The 22102-nt window shown below is 37.7% G+C and overlaps 1 long non-coding RNA gene and 1 pseudogene across 1 annotated transcript; both read left to right on the top strand.

The window, feature by feature from the left end:
• The first annotated feature begins 5547 nt into the window (after positions 1-5547).
• Positions 5548-18797, top strand: LOC149040797 (uncharacterized; annotated as a pseudogene).
• Positions 18798-19119: 322 nt separating this feature from the next.
• Positions 19120-20808, top strand: LOC149040796 (uncharacterized). Its single transcript, XR_016188903.1, has 2 exons — positions 19120-19760; positions 20268-20808. It is a non-coding gene; the product is annotated as an uncharacterized LOC149040796 (long non-coding RNA).
• The last annotated feature ends 1294 nt before the right edge of the window (positions 20809-22102 follow it).

The following is a 22102-nucleotide window of genomic DNA, read 5'->3' as shown; positions in this document are numbered from 1 at the left end:
ACTTAAGAAGTCATGAATTAATAGGGAGATAAATAAATATGTAAACAAATTGATATATAAATAAGTTAAGAAATACTTACGTTATTAACTGAATACAATTTTGTGGTATGGTCAATGTATTACAAATGTTTTTGCAGAATGTTAAAATATAGCACCACGTTGTCTTAACGGTTTGCAAGCATTTTTTCTCACAAGACTTAGTTTTACCAAGACACCAGCTGACCTTTGGAAAGACGCAAGCAATCACAAGGTCGCTAGTAATTCATGACTGAATTTGCAACACTGGGATATCAGTAGAGCAGGAATGGAATGGAAAATCGTAACAACAAGGTAAGCAACAGCTGCAAGAAGAATCCAAGGCTAACACATAAACACAGGTACGTTAAATTTCTTAGTAATGGATTAAGGGCTAGTCGAAGCGGATTGTCTTCCTCTTAGAAAGGTACTACATAGTATACTACAATAAGGTATTGAATCTAAGGCTGGGAGATTACTAAAACAGGACTGGAGTGCTTCGTGAAAAGATAGACATAACAACAAGCTGAGCTACAACAGCGAGGACAATCAAAGACTAGGACATAACCACAGGTACGTTAAATGTCTCAGTAAAGAAAGTATAGTCTAGTGTAGTGTAGGAGTTAAGGTTGTCTCGAGTTTACCAGATTTAATATAAAAGAAGAGCATGTAGATCGCAACGCCTTACATTCTTTTTCGTTTGTTTATTGTTCTTGTGCAAGAGTGCTAATTTTGTGTGCGCTTTCTTTGTGTCATTGCGTAACGTTGCGTAACGTAACATGTATTCAACCGTATTGTTCATCGAAGTTTGGTGCAGTTTTTGCAGTGTCGTTTCGTCGAGTGTAGTTTCGTATATTTGTTCTTTTCGCTTCGTGCAGTTTGTTCGCCACTAGGCAGGATCTAGAACATCGCAACAAATGTAAGTTTTGTATCATGTAGTTTTTTTCGTTGTTTTCGTTATAGCTTTCCTTGTGTATTTAGTCTAGTTTATATTGTAATAGTTTTCGTTCGCTGTTTTATTTGCAATTTTAACCGTGCCATGTCGTTTCGTTCCGCGTTAAAAATTGCGCTAGAATTAGTTAGTATTAGTCGCCAGTGGCAGTTACAGAGCAAGCCATTTTTTTCGATTTCAGATCTTAAGACTTTCTAACTTTCTGCAGCTCAAGATAAGCTTGTTTTCAGCGGATTTCCATCACTAAGAAGGTAAGTAAAGAACTAAAACAATGTGAAATAAACTTGTGTAAGATAGGTGCGTTGGCTGATAGGAAAAACCTGGGGCGTTGCAGAGAGCAGCTGGTAAAAAAAAGTTATGGTTGCTCAGCTCTACAGGTCATCTGAAAGAGGTAAGGCCGGCAAGTTTTGATTGCAACGGGTTTTGTAAGATTTTTTTTTTCTTTTTTCAGCATGACCTCGTGGCTCGGTTCGGATTAGAGCAGGACTGGAGTGCTTCATAGAAAGAGAGCCATAACAACAAGCTGAGCTACAACAGAGAGGAGAATCCAAAGGTAGGACAACCACAGGTATGTTAAACTTCTCAGTAAAGGAATTCTAGTCTAGTTTAGTTTAGTGTAGGAGTTAAGGTTGTCTCGAATTTGCCAGAATTAATATAAAATAAGAGCGCGCCTTTTTTCCATTTTAGAGCTTGAGACATTTTAACTTTCTGCAACTCAAGATAAGCTCATTTTCAGCGGCTTAGCAACACTTAGAAGGTAAGTAAAGAATTATAACACTGTGATACTAACCTGTGTAAGTTGGGTTCGTTGGCTGAATGCACAACCCTGATGCGTTGCATAAAGCAGTTGTAGGAGAAAGTTAAGGTCGTTCAGTACTACAGATCATCTGTAAGAGATAAGGCCGGCATGTTTTGATTGCAACAAGTTGTTAGATTTTTTCTTTTCAGCATGACCTCTAGGCTCGCTTCAAATCACGTCAAATCCAAATGGCACATCAAGCGCTTAATAGGTAATATGTAATCATTTGTAAGAATTATCCTTTTCTTTCCTAATCAGCAGCACGTCAGAAAGGTCTCAAATGACGATTAACTGTAGGTATTCAATTATGGGACAAATTAAGCACAGCTAACACGATACCCATTGTTACATATTACGTATGCTCAAAACACGAATTGTCTAAAATAATTGAAACTGAGCTAGCTTCATAATATAATTTTTATTTAGTTGATGTTTTCTCAAAACATCAGTATATTATCAGTCTTTATTAGCAGTCTTTTTGCATAAAAGTCAAGTGTAGATTAACGTATTGCCATCTACTCCATTGCAGTGTAGGTAATCCAGAACAATCATTTTAACTTACTTCTAGTGCTATGCTAATTTATCCTGTGTGGTCTAGTCAAGTAGAATACATTCATGTACAGTGCAGTACAGTCTTTATTCAGTTCGGTGCAGATCAGTCTAGCGAGGTGAAGTGACTGTCCTGTATGGTACTTTCCAGTTTAATCCAGGGTAGTGCAGTGTAGTGCAGTCTGGTGAAGTCAAGGTCAGCCTAAGACAGTCCGGTCCAGTGAAGTGCAGTGCTGTCCACTTCAGTCTTCTGAAGTGTTGTCCAGCTCAGTTTAGTCCACTCCACTCCCACTGACGTGCGGTCCAGTCCATTCAGCGGAATCTGCGCCCGTCCAGTCCAGTCCCGTCCCGTCCAATTCCAATTCATTCCCTTCCAGCTAAGTTCATTTCAATCCAGCATAGCCCAGGTCTATATAAGTCAACAGCAGTCGAGTCTAGTCCAGTCAAGTGCAGTGAAGAGCAGTGCAATCCGTAACAGCTCAGCCCCGTCCCGTCCCGTCCCTTCCAATCCAGAACAACTAACTGCCGTTGAGTCTAGCACAACGCAGTCCTGCTCAGTCAAGTTAGGAACAACAAGTGCGTTGCGGCCCGTCCATTCAAGTGATGTGCTATTCGGAAAAGTTCTCATTAAAGCCCACACAAGTGTATTTCAGTCCAGTCTTCAGTTGACACACCAACACAATCGAGAGCGTCTACTTACGGCATCGTCGTAAACAGGTCGTTTTATTGATACCTTAATAAAAGTATACCAGATAACTTAAATATAAACAAGAATAACTGATAGTCAATAAAAGATAAAATAAAGAAATAAAGTATTTATTTCAATCACTTAAACATTGATTAATTCTTGAAGAACTAAAGAAATGATCAATTAATAGGGAGATAAATAAATATGTAAATATATTGATATATTAATAAGTTCAGAAATACTTACGTTGTTAAATAAATACAATTTTATCGTATTGTCAATGTATTAACAATATTTTTACAGAATATTAAAATACAGCACCACGTTTTCTTAAAAGTTTGTAAGTACTTTTTCTCACAAGACTTAGTTTTACTAAGACACCAGCTGACCTTTGGAAAGACACAAGCAATCACGGGGTCACTAGTGATTCATGGTTGAATTTGCAACACTAGGATATCAGTAGAGTAGGACTGGAATGGATAATCATAACAACAAGCTCAGCAACACCTGCTAGGAGATCCCGAAGCTAGGACATAACCATGGGTACGTTAAATGTTTGAGTAATGGATTAAAAGCTAGTCGAAGGGCATTGCTTCCTCTTACTAAAAGTGCTACATAGTATAGTATACTGTAGTATTGAAGTTAAAAGACAGATATCAGTAGAGGAGGACTGGAGTGCTTCATAAGAAGATAGCCATAAAAACCAGTTGAGCTACAACAGCGACGAGAATCCAAACCTAGGACATAACCACAGGTACGTTAAATTTCTGAGTAATGGATAAAAGGCTAGTTAAAGCGGATTGTCTTCCTCTTAGAAAAGTACAACATAGTATATTATAGTAAAAAATTGAATTTAAAGCTGCGATATCAGTAAAACAGGACTGGAGTTCTTAATGAAAAGATAGCCATAACAACAAGCTGAGCTACAATACCGGGGAGAATCCAAAGCTAGGACAACCACAGGTATGTTAAATGTCTCGGGAAAGTATAGTATAGTCTAGTCCAGTCTAGTCTAGTCTGGGAGTTACAGTTGTCTCGAGTTTGCCATAATTAATATAAGAGAAGAGGGGTTTTTTTTTTATATAAGAGCTTGAGACATTCGAACTTTCTGCAGCTCAAGACAAGCTCATCGTACGCGGCTTTCCATCACTGAGAAGGTAAGTAAAGAATCAAAACAGTGTGCGACTACCCTGTGTAACGTGGGTTCGTTGGCTGAAAGGAAAACCCTGATGCATTGCATAGAGCAGTTGGAGGAAAAAGTAATGGTCGATCAGCACTACAGGTCATCTGAAAGAGGTAAGGCCGGCATGTTTCCATTGCAACAAGTTTTGTCTGATTTTTTTTTTCAACATGACCTCATGGCTCAGTTCGGATCAGAGCCGAGCTGGAGTGCTTCCTAAAAAGGGAGCCTTAACAACAAGCTGAGCTACAACGGCGAAGAGAATCCAAAGCTAGGACATAACCACTGTTACGTTAATATTTTGAGTAATGGATTAAAGGTTAGTCGAAACAGAAAAAGTATGACATAGTGTAAAATAATAACGAATTGAATTAAGGCTGCGATATCAGTAAAACAGGACTGGAGTGGTTCAGGAAAAGATAGCGATAACAACAAGCTGAGCTGCAACAGAGAGGAGAATCCAAGGCTAGGGCATAACCACAGGTATGTTAAATGTCTCAGGAAAGGAAGTATATTCTAGTCTAGTCAGATGTAGGAGTTAAGGTTGTCTCGGATTTGCCAGAGTTTATATAAAAGAAAAGCAGGCCTTTTTTTCGATTTAAGACCTTGAGACATTTTAACTTTGTCCAGTTCAAGATGAGCTCATTTTTAGCGGCTTTCCATCACTGAGAAGGTAGGTAAAGAATTACAATACTGCGATACTAACCTGTGTAACGTGGGTTGGTTGGCTGATAGGAAAACCCTGATGCGTTACATAGAGCAGTTGGAGGAAAAACTTAAGATCGATCAGCACTACAGGTCATCTGAAAGAGGTAAGGCCAGCATGTTTCCATTGCAAGTTTTGTCAGATTTTTCTTTTCAGCATGACGTCGTGGCTCAGTTCGGATCAGAGCAGGACTGGAATGCTTCATTAAAAGAAAGTCATAACAACAAGCTGAGCTACAACGGCTAAGAGAATCCGAAGCTAGGACATAACCACAGGTACGTTAAATTTCTGAGGAATGGATTAAAGGCTAGTCGAAGCGGATTGTCTTGCTCTTACAAAAGTGCTACGTTGTACAGAATACAATTCAGTAATTCCCGTGAGAACAACCACACGCGCCATCTCCAGTAGTTACACAAGACCAAGAACTGTTAATTGCTATAACTCTTCCATCTTGAATGAATCTTTACGGTTCAATAATCACGCTTTACCGAGACTTTCAACAATTCCCGTGAGAGTAACTACGCGTGTTTCCTCGAGCCGTTACACAGAAGAAAGAGCCGTCAATTTCAATAATCTGGCTATTATCAAGCCTAAGAGAAACATCGACGCAAGGAAAAACACCTTGCAGTTCGTACCGTCAATAGCTGTGTCTAATGTAATGAGTTTGGCACCAAAAATAGACGAACTTCGTATTTTTTTGAACACCCACGAGTTTGATCTTTGTTGTATAACGGAGACATGGCTGAAAGATTCTATTGATGACAGCGTAGTTGACATTAGTGGCTACAACATCATACGCAAAGATAGGACCCACAAGCTACATGGGGGTGTGGCTCTATATGTAAAAGATTCCATCAAATTCTCAATTCTACGGGACTATGAGTTTCCTGACCCCGAGGGCCCTGAGGTTTTGTGGGCCAAAATCACGCCCAACCGATTGCCCCGGGGTTATAGCTGCCTTATCAATGGTACAGTATACCATCCTCCACCGCCTGCCAAAGATGAGCCCCTCCTTGATTACATGATGGATTCTCTCTCTAGGATAGAGAGTGATATCCCTGGCGCAGGTATAATTCTCGCTGGCGACTGGAACAGGGCAAATGTTTCACCAGTTATTAAGCAGTTCCGCCTCACGCAAGTCGTCCATTTTCCAACAAGAGGGGATCGTACACTCGACAAAGTGCTAACTAATCTTACAGAGCACTACGAGAAACCTTCTCCATTCCCGCCCTTCGGACTATCCGATCATTGTACTGTTGGTTTGTTTCCAAAAATTAGATCGAAGGCCAATATTCCTGCAAACAGAACGGTTACTACACGTGCTGTTAACGCCGAGTCCAAACAGGCTTTTGGTCGTTATATGACGGGGGTCGACTGGTCATTAATCGACACTATAGATAGCGTCCAAGAACAGTATGCTCACTTCAGTGACCTAATTCACATAGGGTTAGATTCTATCCTTCCCAAAAAGCGAGTTAAGTTCCACCGAAACGACGCACCATGGATTTCACCCAAACTCAAGGCACTTATAGCACACCGTCAAAGAGCATATTACCAAGACAACAAACCATTGTTCCACTACTACCGGAACAAAGTAAACAGGGAACGGAAGCTCTGCAAACGCTCTTATTACAACACTAAAGTCAGCGTTTTGACCGAAAACAATCCTAAAATGTGGTGGTCCGAATGTAGGCGGTTATGTGGAATGAACAAAACATCTACAAGTGTCGCAAATCAGCTCCTAGCAAGTAAACCAGCTACCTCAATCAACCTTAAGATCTTGGCTAATGAAATCAACACAGCTCTGCTAGAACCTCAAGCTTCGTTTGACCCACTTTTAGATAATATCGAAACTGTGAGCACTGAGGGTTTTAAAACTCCCATTATTTCACTGGAAGCTACCTTCAAATGCCTTAGTACGGTCAGCTCCTCCAAAGCTGGGGGCCCAGATAATATCCCAAACTGGGTCTTGCGTGATTTCGCTCCTGAGCTAGCTCAACCTCTTCGTTGTATCATCAATTCCTCGATTAGTCAAGGGACTTTACCGGACTTTTGGAAATGTGCAAACATCACCCCTCTTCCCAAAACAAAGATAGTTGAGGATGCGGCGAAAGATTTGAGACCTATTTCACTGACACCAACGTTGTCCAAAATTGCCGAGCACTACGTCGTCCATGAACATGTGAAACCAGCACTTCTGAAACGCCTGGAACCCGATCAATTTGGGTGTATTCCAGGATCCTCCACTGCGCATGCATTGATAAACCTGATGCACAATTGGGCGCAAGCAACAGACGGAACGGGGAACACCGTGCGGATCTTTGCGTTGGACTATAGAAAAGCCTTCGATCTGATAGATCACAGCCTCTTGCTATCGAAACTCTCGACCTACAACATCAACCCTTACATCATTAATTGGATAATAGCCTTTCTTAAAGATAGGAAACAAAGGGTCAAACTTGCACATGATTGTCTCTCAGAGTGGGGATCGGTCCGAGCAGGAGTACCGCAGGGAACAAAATTGGGACCGTGGCTATTCTTGGTTATGATAAATGATTTGAAAGTACCATCAGCCAGTGATTGTATAAAATATGTAGATGACACGACAGTGTACGAAATCATAAGCAAGGGTGGTCCTAGCAATGCTCAGTCTATGATAAACGAAGTAGCTACCTGGTCAACACTTAACTCGTTTCAACTTCATCCGAAAAAATGTAATGAGCTAAGAGTTTCCTTCGGGCGCTCCCCTCCTTCCTACGATCTCATAGAAATTAATGGCTCTAAGGTCAGCGCCGTTAGTGTCGTGAAATTACTGGGTGTGTATTTTCAAGACAACCTCAAGTGGAACACTCACGTTACTGAGATGATTAAAAAGGCCGCTAAGCGCCTTTACTTTTTAACTCAGTTAAAGCGAGCTAAGGTACCATCACCAGAATTAGTGAATTTTTATGTTGCTTGCATTCAATCCGTCTTACTTTATGGATGTCAGGTCTACCACTATAGTCTCCCCGATTATTTGAGCTTAAGTTTAGAGCGTGTCCAAAAGAGAGCCTTGAAAATTATATACGGTTATGATAATCATTATAGAGAAGTGCTTCAGATGGCAGAGCTGAAAACCCTAAGGGATCGGAGGGAAGACCTTTGCTTAAAATTCTTTAACAACATCGTCTCCAATCCCTTGGATTGTTTGTACCACTTACTGCCTTTCGACAACCGAGATCAACTTAGGGAGTTACGACGACGCAGACCATTTAGAGTTTCCTTTAAAACAAATCGGTTCAGAGATACTTTCATTCCAGCAAGCGCAAGACATTTTAATTGACATCTATTACAATTGTATATGGGCCCATATGTAAATTAGTTCCCTTTTAGGTTTGATTTTATTGTATAGTTCTATTATATAATTTGTACACCTTTGTAATTCAGCTTCCAGCTGCTATTAAGGTATTATTAATAAACGTCTATCTATCTATCTATCTATAGAATAGAATAGTATTGAATTTAAAACTGTAATATCGGTAGAGCAGGAATGGACTGCTTCACGAAAAAATGGCCAAAACAGCAAGCTGAGCTACAAGAACGTGGAAAATCCAAAGCTAGGACATAACTACAGGTATGGTAGATGTTAGTCTAGTCTAGTAGAGGAGGCAACATCGGTAGGTTCGTTGGCTTATAAGAAAACCCTGGTGCGTTGTATAGCGCGGTTGGAGGGAAAAGCTTTGGTTGATCAGCACTACAGGTCATCTGAAAGAGGTAAGGCCGGCATGTTTTGATTGCAACAAGTTGTTAGAGTTTTTCTTTTCAGCATCACCTCGTGGCTCACTTTGGATCACATCATAAACAAGTAGCACAACGAGCGCTTCATAGGTAATATATAATCATTTGTAAGAATTATTCTCTCTTTTAGACTATCTAAAATGTTCTGTTTACAGAACTTTGTAGGTGGTTTTCTGATTAATTGGTTTAATGACAACGTTTCACTACTCACTATGTGACGTGTTTAATATTTTAACACCTTTTTTCTCTTAACAGTTTCCTGTTTTCAGTGGAGAGAAACTGGTGTTTTTAAACGAGGCCTAATCAGCAGCCCGTCAGAAAGGTCACAGATGACGATTAACTTTCAATATTCAGTTATGGGACAATTCAAGGACAACTAAAACGATATCCATTGTTACATTTTTCGTATGCTCAAAAACGCGAATTGTCTTGAATAACTGAAGCTGAAAGTAGCTTCATAATATAATTTTTATTTTGTTGATCTTTTCTCAAAACATCAGTATATCATCAGTCTTTATTAGTAGTCTTTTGCATAAAAGTCAAGTGTAGATTGATGTAGTGCCATCGACTCCATTGCAGTTTAGGCAATCCAGAACAATCCTTTTAACTTCATTCCAGCACTGTGCAAAGCTATCCTGTGTGGTCTAGTCCAATGGAGTACATTCACGTGCAGTGCAATGCAGTACAGTCTTTATCAGTTTCATATGGAAACGTGCAATGCAGTTCGGTACAGATCAGTCTTGCGAGGTGCAGTGAACTGACTGTCCCGTATGGTACTTTCCATTTCAATCCAGGGTAGTGCAGTGTAGTGCAGTCTGGTGAAGTCAAGCTAAGGCAAAGACAGTCCAGTCCAGTTAGGTGCAGTGCCGTCCAGTTTAGTCTTCCGAAATGCTGCCCGGCTTAGTCCAGTCCAGTCCACTTCGCCAATGTTTACTCCAGTCCAGTTTAATCCGGTCCAGTCCCATTAGGTGGAGTCTGTCCCCGTCCCTTCCAGTCTAGTTCCGTTCCGTTCAAATCTATTCGTTCCCGTCCAATTCCATTCATTCCCTTCCACCTAAGTACATTTCAATCTAGGATAGCCCAGGTCCGTATAAGTCAACGGCAGTCGAGTCTAGTCAGGTCAAGTGCAGTGCAGAGCAGTGCAGTCCGTAACACCTCAGCCCATTTCCGTTTCGTTCAGTCCAGAACAACTACCTACCGCTGAGTCTAGCACAACACAGTCCTGCTCAATCAAGTTAGGAACAACCAAGTGCATTGCGGCCCGTCCAGTCAATTGAAGTGCTATTCGGAAAAAGCCCACATTTAAGCCCATGCAAGTGTATTTCACACCAGCACAATGAAGAGCGTCTACTTACGGCATTGTCGTAAACAGGTCTTTTTATTGATACCTTAATAAAAGTATACAAGATAACTTAAAAATAAACAAGAATAACTGATAGTCAATAAAAGCTAAAATAAAGAAATAGAAAAATATATCTCAATAACTGATAACATTGATCAATTCTTGAAGACCTAAAAAAATGATGAATTGATAGGGAGATTAAATAAATAGGTAAATAAATTGATATATAAATAAGTTAAGAAATACTTACGCTATTAACTGAATACAATTTTGTGGTATTATCAATGTATTACAAATGTTTTTGCAGAATGTTAAAATAAAGCACCACGTTGCCTTAACGGTTTGCAAGTATTTTTTCTCACAAGACTTAGTTTTACCAAGACACCAGCTGACCTTTGGAAAGACACAAGTTATCACAAGGTCGCTAGTAATTCATGGCTGAATTTGCAACACTGGGATATCAGTAGAGCAGGACTGGAATGGATAATCATAACAACAAGGTAAGCAACAGCTGCAAGAAGAATCCAAGGCTAGGACATAAACACAGGTACGTTAAATTTCCTAGTAATGGATTAAAGGGTAGTCGAAGTGGATTGTCTTCCTCTTAGAAAGTTACTACATAGTATATTATAGTAAGGTATTGAATCTAAGGCTGGGAGATTACTAAAACAGGACTGGAGTGCTTCGTGAAAAGATAGACATAACAACAAGCTGAGCTACATCAACGAGGAGAATCAAAGACTAGGACATAACCACAGGTATGTTAAATATCTCAGTAAAGGAAGTATAGTATAGTCTAGTGTAGTGTAGGAGTTAAGGTCGTCTCGAGTTTACAAGAATTAGTATATAAGAAGAGCAGGCCTTTTTTTTTCGATTTCAGATTTTGAGACATTCTAACTTTCTGCAGCTCAAGATAAACTTGTTTTAAGCGGCTTTCCATCACTAGGAAGGTAAGTAAAGAACTAAAACAATATGAAACTAACTTGTGTAAGATGGGTGCGTTGGCTGATAGGGAAAACCTGAGGCGTTGGATAGAGCAGTTTGCAAAAAGTTTTGGTCGCTCAGCACTACAGGTCACCTAAAAGAGGTGAGGCCGGCATGTTTTGATTGCAACAAGTTTTGTTAGATTTTTTCTTTGTAGCATGACCTCGTGGCTCAGTTCGGATCAGACCAGGACTGGAGTCCTTGATAAGAAAATAGCCATGATCACAAGCTGAGCTACAAGCGAGGAGAATCCAAAGGTAGGACATAACCACAGGTACCATAAATTTTCGAGTAATGGATTAAAGGCTAGTCGAGGCAGATTGTCTTCCTCTTAGAGAAGCACTACATAATGTGGTATAGTAAAGAATTGAATTTAAAGCTGGCATATCAGTAGAACAGGACTGGGAAAAGATTGCAATAACAACAAGCTGAGCTACAACAGCGAGGACAATCCATGGCTAGGACATAACCGCAGGTACGTTAAATTTTTGAGTAGTGGAATAGAGGCTAGTCGAAGCAGATTGTCTTCCTCTTACAAAAATACTGCATAGTTTAATACAGTGTTGAATTTCAAACTGGGGCAGCAGTAGACCAGGACTGGAGTGCTTCATGAAAAGATAACCATAGCAACAAGCTGAGCTACAACAGCGAGGAGAATCCAAAGCTAGGACAGGTATGTTAAATATCTAGTGATTCACGACTGAAGTATAGTATAGTTTAGTTTAGTGTAGGAGTTAAGGTTGTCTCGAAGAAGAGCGCGCCTTTTTTTCGATTTAAGAGCTTAAGGCATTTTAACTTTCTGCAGCTCAAGATAAGATCATTCTCAGCGGCTTTGCATCACTGAGAAGGTAAGTGAAGAGCTATAACAATGTGATACTAACCTGTGTAAGATGGGTTCCTTCACTGATAGGAAAACCCGGACGCGTAGCATAGAGCAGTTGGAGGAAAAAGCTATGGTCGATCAGCACTACAGGTCATCTGAAAGATGTAAGGCCGGCATGTTTTGATTGCAGCAAGTTTTGTTAGATTTTTTCTTTTCAGCATGACCTCGTGGCCCAGTTCGGACCAGAGCAGAACTAGAGTGCTTTATAAAAAAGATAGCCACAACCACAAGCTAAGCTACAACAGCGAGAAGAATCTAAAGTTACGACATAGCCAAAGGTACATTTAGTTTTTGAGTAATGGATTAAAGGCTAGTCGAAGCAGAAAAGTACTACATAGTATGGTATAGTAAACGATTGAATGTAGAGCTAAGATGTCAGTAAAACAGGACTGGAGTGCTTCATGAAAAGATAGCCATAGCAACAAGCTGAGCTACAACTGAGAGGACAATCCAATGTTAGGACAATAACCACAGGTATGTGAAATGTCTCAGTAAAGGAAATATAGTCTAGTCTAGTCTAGTTTAGTGTAAGAGTTAAGGCTGTCTTGAGTTTGCCAGAATTAATATAAAAGAAGAGCGCGCCTTTTTTTCGATTTAAGAGCTTGAGACATTTTAACTTTCTGCAGTTCAAGAGAAGCTCATTTTCAACGGCTTAGCATCACTGAGAAGGTAGGTGTAGAATTATAACACTGAGATACTAACCTTTGTAAGATGGGTTCGTTGGCTGATAGGAAAACCATGATGCGTTGCATAGAGTAGTTAAAGGAAAAGTTATTGTCGATCAGCACTACAGGTCATCTGAAAGAGGTAAGGCCAGCATGTTTTGATTACAAATTTTTTTAGATCTTTTCTTTTGTCCATGACCTCGTGGCTCAGTTCGGATAAGAGAAGGACTGCATTGCTTCATAAAAAGATAGCCATTACAACATGGTGAGCTTCAACAGCGAAAAGAAACCAAAAGCAAGGACATAATAACAGGTACATTTAATTTCTGAGTAATGGATTAAAGGCTACTCGAAGTGGATTGTCTTTCTCTAAGAAAAGTACTACATAGTACAGGATAGTATAGTATTGAATTTAAAGTTGGATTATCGATAAAAGAGGTTGGAGTGCTTAACGAAAAGATGGCCTAAGCTGGATTGGTTCAATAACTTCCCAATCTGCCAATAAAAAAGCCCTGGAAGAAAAGTTATCTAGGTGTTTACTGCATGTTAGCCCATTTTTGGGAGGGTTTGGCCATTGTCCTAAATTTAGCCACAGTGATCCACTTTACACTGCAAACTGTTCATGCGACTTAAAGGTTTAAGATTGCAAAACTTCACTCTGTCCATTTTCGGGGACTGAACGAAAATTTTTATCTTTTTTCCCTTGAACTTCGTATATCTGCGGCTCAACATAAGCTCATTTTCTCACCGAGATGGCAATTAAAGAACTATAATTTTAGGATACAAATCTGCCTTAAAGATGGGTTTATTCGTTGATATGAAAACCCTGACACGTCAAATCGAGCAGTTGGAGGAAAAAATATGAAAGACCATCTACATACTCTCTAGTAGAGAGCTTTTTCTAAATATAGCTTAATAAAAATATACCTAAAGTATAACTTAAATAATCAAAAATAATTGATAAATAAAAAATTAAATAAATAAAGAAAATAAATCTTAATAACTAATAAAAGTGACTACCTCTTAATTAAACACTTAAGAAGATAAAGAAATGATGAATAAATAGGAAGATGAATAAATATGTAAATAAATCGATACGTAAATGAAACAATTAATAAATATAATATTATAGTATGATTTATGTATTTATGATTTTTGCTGAATATTAAAGTAAAATGTGACGTCTTAAATGTTTAAGAGATACTTTTTTCTCCCAAGACCTAGTTTTCTCAGGACATTAGATGACCTTTAGAAAGACACGAGCAACCACAAGGTTGCTAGTGATTTGTAGCTAAATTTGTGAAACTGGGATATCAGTAGAGCAGTACTGGAGTGCTTCATGGGAAGATCATCATAACAACAAGCTAAGCCACAGCTGCGAGAAGAATCCAAAGCTTGGACAGCCACAGGCACGATAAAATTTCTGAGTAAAGGAAAAGCTAGTCAAAGCAGATTGTCTTCCTCTGAAAAAAGCACGCATGAACGGATGATAGAGCATAGCCCTTACATTAGTGTTAACTTGAAAAGACAACAAGTGCTCTTATCACCTTCAAACTCGCGAATGTGACATCTTAGAATAGTTTTCATGGCAAAAGAAGTGATATTATTACACGTGCATCAAAGAACTATACAGTAGGGTGTAGTATAGTATAGCATAGTCTAGCATAGTTTGGTACTGTACACTATTGTAGAGTAGTTAATGTTGTCTCAAGTAAGACAAAAAGAATAAGAAAGGGATTCGGGAGCTTAAAACATTTAAAAAATTTTTGCAGCTCAAGATAAGGCGGTTTTCGGGAGGTGTGCATCAGTGAGTAGGTACGTAAAGAAATATTGTAATGTTATGATACTAACCTGAGTAAATTCTGTTGGTTCGCGAATAGGAAAACCCTGATGCGTTGGACGGAGCAGCTGGAGAAAAACGTAATATCAGTAATCTCTTCAGATCATCTAAAAAGGGGTAAGGCCGGCATGATTTTATTGCAACCAGTTTTGTTAGATTTCTTTTTTTTTTTCTTTTTTTTTTTTTTCAAAAGGACCTCGTTACTCACTCCCGATCACTTCGTGAAGAGGTAGGATATCAGACACCTCAAAGGTAACGTAGAAACATTTGTAAGAATTATTCGCTATCTGAAATTTCCTGTTTACAGAATTTATGAGTTGGCTTCCCGACTCGTTGCTTTGGTGTCAATTGTTAATAATTTCCAAGGTGACATGTTTAATATTTAATTTAGTGTTAACAACTGGGTTGAAAACGTAAATTAGCCACCGTAAAGTGTAAAAAAGCTGACGTTTCGAGCGTTAGCCCTTCGTCAATCGCTCTAACGAAGGGCTAACGCTCGAAACGTCAGCTTTTTTACCCTTTACGGTGGCTAATTTACGTTTTCAACCCAGTTGTTAACACTAAATTACCTGTTTAATATTTATATCCTTTCTTGTATTCTGAAAGTTTTCTGTTATCAGAGGTGAAAAACCATAAGTGGGAAGTGCTTTTAAACAAGGTCCAGTCATCCAGTCAACAACCCATGGGACTAGTCACACATGACGATTAAGTGTAAGTATTAAGTCAGGGGACAATTAAACGACAACTGAGATGATTTCCATTGCTGCACTTCATATGCTCGAAACACAAATTGTCTTAAACATATGCGACTAGCACTAGCTTCAAAAAAGCTGTCATTTAGTCGATCTTTTCTAAATCCTTAGTATATTATCAGTCTTTATTAGCAGTCTTTTGCAATCAAGTCAAGTGTAGTACCATTAACTCCATTGCAATTTAGGCAACCTAGAACAGCTCTTCCAAGTTAAGTTCAATGCTATGCAAGCTATCCTGTATGGTGATTTCCAGTTCAATCCAAGACAATGCAGTGAAATGCAGTCTGGTGAAGTCAAGCACAGTCTACAGTAATCCAGTTCAGTGAAGTGTATCGCTGTCTGGTCCAGTGCAGTCCTGTCCCGCTCACCCCAGTCCAGTCCCATCAACTCAAGTCAAGTCTCATCCATGCAAGTACATTGCAGTGTATTTCCATCCGGAACAAACCAAGTCAATATAAGCCAATTGCAACAATGCAGTGCAGTGCATTCCAGCTGAGACTAGTGAAGTACAACCTAGGGCAGTGCGGTGCCATCAATTAGAGTAAAGCTCCGTTCAGAAAAAGGCCCCAGTCAAATCAGGTTCAGTGAAGTTCAGTGCAGTCCGGTCCAGTCACATCAGCCCAACGAAGTGTCTACAAATACTGTCGTTGAGAGCCTTTTCTAAATGATAGCTTAAAAAAGTATACCTAATAACTTAAAATACACCAAAATTTTGATAAATAAAAAGTTGAAATAAAGTAATGAAATAAATCTTAATAACTAATGACAGTTATCATTTCTCAACTAAATCCCTGAGAAGATAAAGAGATGATGAATAAGTAGGAAGATTAATAAATATGTAATAAATAGATAAATACAGATAAATGTAATATTTTTGTATGATTTATGTATTCATGATTTTTAATCCATATTATTGAAAGAAATACAATGTTTTGAAAGTTTTCCAGGGATTTTTTTCTCCCAACAGGGTCGCCAGTGATTCGTGTCTGAATTTCTTAAAACTGGGATATCAGTAAAGCAGTACTGGAGTGCTTCATGAGATAATCATAACAACAAGCTAAGCTACAGCTGCAACAAGAATCCAAAGCAAGGACATGACCACAGGTACGATAAAATTTTTGAGAAATGGAAGTAAAAGCTAGTCAAGGCAGATAGTCTTCCTATAAAAAAGACATTCATGAACGGGTGATAGAGCATAGCCCTTGCATTAGTCTTAAACTGACAAGGGAACAAGTGTTCTAATCGCTTCCAAACTCAAGAATATGAAATTTTATGATAATTGTATGGCAAAATAAGTGAAATTATTACACATGCATCTAAGTACTATACAGTGGTGTGTAGCATAGTATGGTATAGCATAGTATGGTACTCTACACTATGGTATAGTGTAGTATAGGAGTTAATATTGTCTCAAGTTAGATAGAAAAAAAAAGAGAAGGGATTTGAGAGCTTAAAACGTTTAAAAGTTATTGCAGCTCAGGATATCCTCATTTTCGGATGCTGTGCATCGCTGAGAAGATAAATAAATTTAAGTGTTATTATTCTAACCTGTGTAAGATGGGCTCGTTCGCTGTTAGGAAAACCTTGATGTGTCGCACCGAGCAGTTGAAGAAAAACTTGATATCTATAAATTCTACATATCATCTAAGAAGAGGTAAGGCGGGTATGTTTTGATTGAAACAAGTTTTGTTTGATTTTTTTTCAGCATGACCTCGTTATTCACTCCGGATCCCACCGTAATGGAGAAGGACATCAGTCACTTCAAAGGTAACATAGAAGTTGTTATTTTTCTTAATTTATACATGAAAGTTAGGAACTATTACTTAAATCGTGTAACAATAATATAATTATAAAATTCATCATTTATTGCAGTCTAGCATTTGCCCATTTGAAAACCTTAATTGGAAACTTTTGCCCATAAATATTTCAACTTTAAGAAGATGTTCAATGAAAATATCAAAAAACTTAAGAAATTGCAAAAGATAACCATATTTAAAAACAACATTAATGCTTCTGATTGGATTTCAAAATAATATCTGGTATTGCATAGGTTCGCTATGATGTTGAAGCTATGATGTATGATGCATCTTACTGAGCAACTAAAAATTCACCAAGCATACTTATGTCTAGTATTATCACTTGATTACTCAGAAAAATAAATTCCTAATCTGTTGTTAACCAACATATTATATATGCTATCAGTGAACTTCCTAGGTAACTTTTACATTCACAGGGAGAAAACCTTCAAGATAGAAGATGGCAAAAAGAAAGAGGTGTCTGTTGTGCGAACTGAATTTGAGCTAACTGATGAGGCTACTGATAAATTCAAAGCAATCCATGATGAATGGGAGTTCGAAGTGTAGAAAAATCCCCCAGATGCACTGTGTAAAGGTAACTTCAGAGAAAGTCATTTTAGTGAAAATTCCTTGGACACATTATTTAGTTTTTGGTTCAACTTAACGTTCAACCTTACAAGGAGTTGCAAAATACAATGTGTTAAGAACCCTAACCCTAACCCTAAGCAACATCTCAAATTAATTTCCATGCAACTTATTACAACCCAACATTTATTTTTGCATTCAATACAGTCGCTCCACATTGCAGAAACTATGAATCGAAGAGCCTACTCATGATCCAAATGAACATTCATCTACCAAACAAGTATATTTTAAAATTATACTTTTATGAAAAACATTATGTTAGAAAATGCACACTTACAGCAAATTCCCAGCAGAGCTACTATGTTCTTAAACTTCATATGCCTAAAATGCTGTATATCATTGAGTTAGAGTTTTTGTTTATTTTCTGAATGCTGTAGGTATTTATTCGAGTGGAAAATCCCATGTGCTTCGCTTGGGAGCTCCCATTAAGCTGCTGTTGAAAAAAAATTACAACCCTTGGATGACAAGGTAAACCGCAACAATTTTTTTCAATGTATTTACCCAGTAAAAAATTCAAAACAATTTCTATTGAAAATAACATCTTGTCCTAATATCAATCTGAGGTTTGAAACCCGATAAAGGTAATTAGCGGATTCTTAACCAAGATATTCCCTTAGCACCAATAATAAAACAATCTTCCCATCTGTGCTTACATCATCAGTGCTAAGAGAATCATGCTCAACTAACGGAAATTTTAAAAAACTATGGGGAAGTATATACTACAAGAGTCTTACCATCACATAATTAAAAGCAATGGAAATTATCCTGCAATTCACTGTTAATTTATATGCTTAAAAGTGTGATGATGTGTAGTACATATATGAATAAGTTGGATCTGGTTTAAGATATATATATATATATATATATATATATATGTGTGTGTGTGTGTGTGTGTGTGTGTGTGTGTGTGTGTGACAATTTTTACTTACATTTACAAGGGTTTCTTTTGTTCCTTTGTATATGACAGAACACCTCGGAAAGCAACCTGATAACGATAACCTGTATCAATGGTGTAACTGAAGAACAATTATCTAACACAGGTATAAGCAGAATTCATCAGGAAATTACATCTAAGTGTGTTTCCAATTATGTTCACAACATTTTTTATTCTTCAGGTTCTTTTTTCTTCTCAATTCTTTTAAATTTAAATTAAAGGAAATCCCTGAGAATGTCGATGAAGTAAATGGGGAATCAGCACGCACTCTCCAACCAAAAATTTCCTAAAGAGCAATTGGAATAGCACATTCGCTCGTAAAAACTTTTTTCAGGAGACCAAGTATTTTAATCCCTTTTCAATTTCTCACTCTCCAACAGGTTCACTCAATGAGAAGACATATATCATAAATACCGTAAAATGAAAATCAGATGAGCAGTTCATCTATAGTTCCAGAAGGAATGAATGAAATATTTCATGCCATCCTGTCTTCTTCAGGCCCTGACCTACGTTACTCAAGATAAGTGAAAAAAAGTCTTAATAGACAACATGACCAGCAAAGATCTGATGATAAGAACAGTTGATAAAATCTCACAGTATCAATTTGATTGTGTAAACTTTCATACCACCATCAAATAATTCAAAAGTAAAACAGAAACTTAAAACTTTTTCATGTTATGTAATTCCAAGCTATTGGAAGTTCGCTTATTCTAATCTAGGCAAGTCTGTTATAGGTTTAAACATCTTGTGTGTTATCTCTAATTCATAATTCAATCTACAATAGAATGACCAAAACAAAACAAAAATCTGTTAGACAAAATAAAATGTCAAAGTGCATCAAGTCGATATACCTCCTGTGGCAATAGTTTAAATCAAACCATTTGTAGGCCCACTGGTTAAACTTAGTGGTGAATAAATTCCTACTCCCTAAATATACTGCCTACCAAAAAAAAATTTAGCAAAATCTGAAAACCTCAGTTGAACTGAAAACATCATAGCATGTGACTAAAAGATTTTCCAATTAAAATTTCAGTAACACATATTTCTGAAGCATTGAATTTATTAATTACAACCTTGTATATCCAGTTATGTAGTAAATTCTAAGCCAAAATTTCCCAAATACATATTTCCAGGTTTATTTCTGTAAGGAACAGCCACCAGAAGATCGAAATGCCACCGTGTTCAAGACTCGCAAAAATTGGTATGTCGCTGCCCAAGTACGTTAGTGCTTATGAGATGGCTGATAGTGAAAGGTAAGTTGATGTGTTTATTACTTTTACAACTAGACAATAGATAGAAACTACAACCTAGAATTGAATAATGGAAAAAAACAACCAGTTGAAAAAGAGGGACTTTTCAAACTGGCCCTTTATTAGGTAAACTACAAATATGCGGTATCATTCTGAATACAAGCTGGCAACCAGGTGTTACTTGTTCACATAATAGCTTTGTTTAATTTGAAATTAAATTCAAACACAATCAAAGCCTGTATTAAGCAAACGAGGTTGAGAAACCATTTAAACTAGAAGTAGAAATTGACATGCCCTAATATAGCCTTACACTCTTATATAATTACAAATAAGTTTAAAGGACAGCAAAACTAAATAATTATGATAATAAAAACACGCCAGCACCAGTTATTATGAACATAGTTGCTAATTTCATCTTTAGTGCAATTCGATCCGATATTAGCAGCTATAGTTTACTTTTGTATTGAAACCTTGAATGAAACTAACTTAATATCGCTCCCTTTTATCTAGAAACAGTGTCAAACGTGAAGAGGACTACAAAATCAGGAAAGAGGCAGAAGAATATACATCCTACCCTAGGAAGCAATCTTAAAATTTTTCTTTTCCAAATCGCTATGATGAGCGACCTAGTTAAAAATTACTACCACGTATATCTGAGAGAAAGCCTTTTAAAAAACTCTTTTGCTTATGAAATAGAAAAACTGTAGCAACTTAGAAGAGTTTTCCTGAATTGAATAATTTTAAAGGCAGACTTACACCATCACAAAATGTAAGTTATTTAAAAAAAAAAGCCCAATTCTTCAACCGCCGGCCAACGATAAGCGCGTAATTCGATTGCCACACAGTTAGTAATGTCAAAGTATAAGATTCCTTGCCTATATTTTTGTATGGAAGTCTTCGTTGTATTCTGATAAAGTTGCCGTTATGGTTTATATATGGAATATTACCAAAGTGAGTGTAAAATATGTGTGAAAAATCAACCAATAAAACTTTGATTAAAGATTTACTATTACAGCAAGAGAGTCGACTACCACCTTGACTTGATTAGGAATTAAACCCAACCCCAATCCTAAACCGTAAACAAATTCAAATTCTTTTTCCAATTCTCACTATCAGATCTTTTTTTATAATCAATTTTGCCAAATTTCATTCGCCATATTGCAAAGAAAGAAATGCTCATTAAGAAAAGCAGCGCATTATAGTCTAAATTAAAGGTTTTACCCAAACGTACGGTAAGGGTTATTATTTCAGAAAATCGAACCGACCTTATTTATTTCCAAGAGCCATTTAAGCTCGGATATTTCCCAGCAAGGCGGCTAAGATTATAATTTGGTAAAATTCATTTCAAGTTAATGGTTCCAGCAAAAAAATTCCACCCTAGCCTAGATATTTCCCTAAACAACCGGTAAGGGTTATAACTTTGGAAAATCCACCCGACCTTATTTATTTCTAAAAGAGCCGTTTCAGCTCAGATATTTCCTGAAAGGCAGCTGAGGTTATAATTTGGCAGAAGTCATTTCAAATAGATGGTTCCAGTTATAAAATAACCCTATCCTAGATATTTCCCAAGAAACGGTTAAGGTTATTATTTCGAAAAACTAACCCTTAGCATATTTATCTCCAAAAGGGCAGTTAAAGCTCGGATATTTCCCAGCAAGGCAGCTAAGGTTACATTGTGGTAGAGTTCATTTCAAATAGATGGTTCTAGTAAAAAAACTCAACTCTATCCAAGACATTTCCCAGAGAAACGGTAAAGGTTGTTATTTCGAAAACCTAACCCTAAGCATAGATATCTCCAAAAGAGCAGTTAAAGCTCCGATTTGTCCAAGCAAGGCGGGTAAGAATACAATTTGAACACAAAACCACTCTATACCCTGAAAAACCCTAAACCCTACCAACCGTAAGCAACCCTAAACGCAAAACCACTCTATACCCTCAAAACCCAAAACCCTACCCAACCGTAAACAACCCTAAACAACCCAAAGCGCGAAACCACTCTAAACCTTAACCCTATCCCTAAACCCTACACAACCGTAACTAACGCTAAGCAATACCCAAACCGAAAAAAACCTCTAAACACTAAAAAACCTAAGCAACCCTACTCAACCGTAAAAAACCCTAAATAACCCTAAATAACCCTAAGCACAAAACTACTCTAAACCTTTAGGAAACCTAAACTCTACACAACCGTTACAACCGCTAAGCAATATCCTTGCCGCAAAAAACTTCTATACCATAAAAAACACTAAACCTTGGGTTAGGGTTAGGGTTAGGGTTAGGGTTTAGGGTTAGGGTTTAGGGTTAGGGTTAGGGTTAGGGTTAGGGTTAGGGTTAGGGTTAGGGTT

The sequence above is a fragment of the Pocillopora damicornis genome, chromosome 8 (genome assembly GCF_964200805.1).
Source record: "Pocillopora damicornis chromosome 8, jaPocDami1.2, whole genome shotgun sequence".
Classification (NCBI taxonomy): domain Eukaryota; kingdom Metazoa; phylum Cnidaria; class Anthozoa; order Scleractinia; family Pocilloporidae; genus Pocillopora; species Pocillopora damicornis.
Note: the sequence above shows the minus strand (reverse complement) of the source record. Positions and strands in the feature narration are given on the sequence as shown.